This window comes from Austrofundulus limnaeus, unplaced genomic scaffold (genome assembly GCF_001266775.1).
Source record: "Austrofundulus limnaeus strain Quisiro unplaced genomic scaffold, Austrofundulus_limnaeus-1.0 Scaffold856, whole genome shotgun sequence".
Lineage (NCBI taxonomy): Eukaryota > Metazoa > Chordata > Actinopteri > Cyprinodontiformes > Rivulidae > Austrofundulus > Austrofundulus limnaeus.
Genome location: NW_013953258.1, coordinates 40,569 through 42,162, shown reverse-complemented (window position 1 = coordinate 42,162; position 1,594 = coordinate 40,569). Strand labels below are relative to the sequence as shown.

General features: G+C 38.3%; 1 protein-coding gene across 1 annotated transcript in view; it reads left to right on the top strand.

The window, feature by feature from the left end:
* cavin1b (caveolae associated protein 1b) overlaps positions 1-1,594 on the top strand; it is a 29,403-nt gene that overhangs the window by 2,022 nt on the left and 25,787 nt on the right. The gene's annotated exons all lie outside the window — the stretch shown is intronic.

The following is a 1,594-nucleotide window of genomic DNA, read 5'->3' as shown; positions in this document are numbered from 1 at the left end:
CAGGAGAGGAGTTTTTAAGTATTAATAACTTGGAATAAAACAGGAGTAACAACTTTCTACTTCTTAACTTTTTAAAAAATGTAGAAAGTACAGATAATTGTGTAAAAATGTAATGAGTAAAAGTAAAAAGTACACTGAAAAATAATTACTCTAGTAAATAGATAACCAAAATTTCTACTTAAGTACAGTAACAAAGTATTTGTACTTAGTTACTGTACAGCTCTGCCATTTTGGACCAATCCTGCCAACCTTTTCTGTCAAACAGAGTTTTAAAAAGTTTTGAACACTTTTTCTGTGTTTTATCGTGTCACGGTTTGTAAATAAAAAGAAAAGCCCTGCAGCTCCCAGCAACAAGGGTTTGTTCAGAATCAGGCTGGAAGCAGTTTTTAACTGCAGGCTGGTCCATCACACAACTCTGCACATTTAAACTACAACCAGATGGGTGTGTGTGTGACGGCTCTGCTGACAGGAGAACACCACACTCCAGAGCTGCACCAGTCCTACTGGGTTTTAATCAGATTATCACTGCTTTATTCACAACAAATCTAAAATATTCTGTGTCTGAAATAATCTGCAGAAATGAAGCAGAGAAGCAGGAACAGGTTTATTTTGTCTTCTGTTTTTAAGACAGAGACACTTGGAAAGAAAAAAACATGGGAGGGCCTTGATCCTTGTGAGTTTCCAGTGTGTGTGTGTGTGTGTGTGTGTGTGTGTGTGTGTGTGTGTGTGTCTGTGTGTGTGTGTGTAACAGTGGTACCAGAACATTCAGAGTTTCCAGCGGTGACTCAGACACTTGGAGCTGGACCGACTCTCCTCTCAGCCTCAGTCTGAGAGCAGGAGCTCCGGCTCTGTTAAACCCTAATCTCTAAGTTCAGCATTAAAATCCATAATATGCCCACAGATTACAGATTAAATGTGCCTCATTGTCCCGACAGCAGCAGGGTTTACAGCTGAGCAGAGCTGTAAACAAGAGGAGCTGATCTTATCGCTCCTCTGGAAGGAATTTAATGACGACTCCCTCTCCATCAGGGAACATCATAAATCTACTTTGATTAGTGGGTTTCTTCATGGTTACCAAAAAACAAAAAACAAAAATCATCATTTAGCATGCATGCACACAGACCCACACTACATTGTTCTGTTTTTAATTTTCTGTGCTGCAGGGCTGTTCTTCAGCTCCCCTGTGAGTTAAAACAGGTTTTATCTGTTCAACACCAGACCCCAGGCTCCATGAACACAACTGTGCAGGAAAATAAAGGCTCTGGTCTGATTTAATGGTCTGAACATTAATGTAAATATATTTCATTTAAAAACAAGAGGATGTTTTTCTGCTGACACACTTTCTAAATAAACCTGAACTGACATTTTTTATATTCCTGTTTTAAAGATAAGGTTTTAAAACAACACACTGTGTGTATTTTACTGAGGAACAAAGCTCTCCCTGTTAAACAAATATTTCTTTCATTTATTAAATGTGTTTTTGTTTTGGGGAGGAACTTATGAGATGTTAGAAACTGGGACTTCCCAAGTCTCTGTTGCCTTCTGGACTTATATTATTTTCTGAGGAGGTTTTGTTTTTGTTGCTCTTTATATA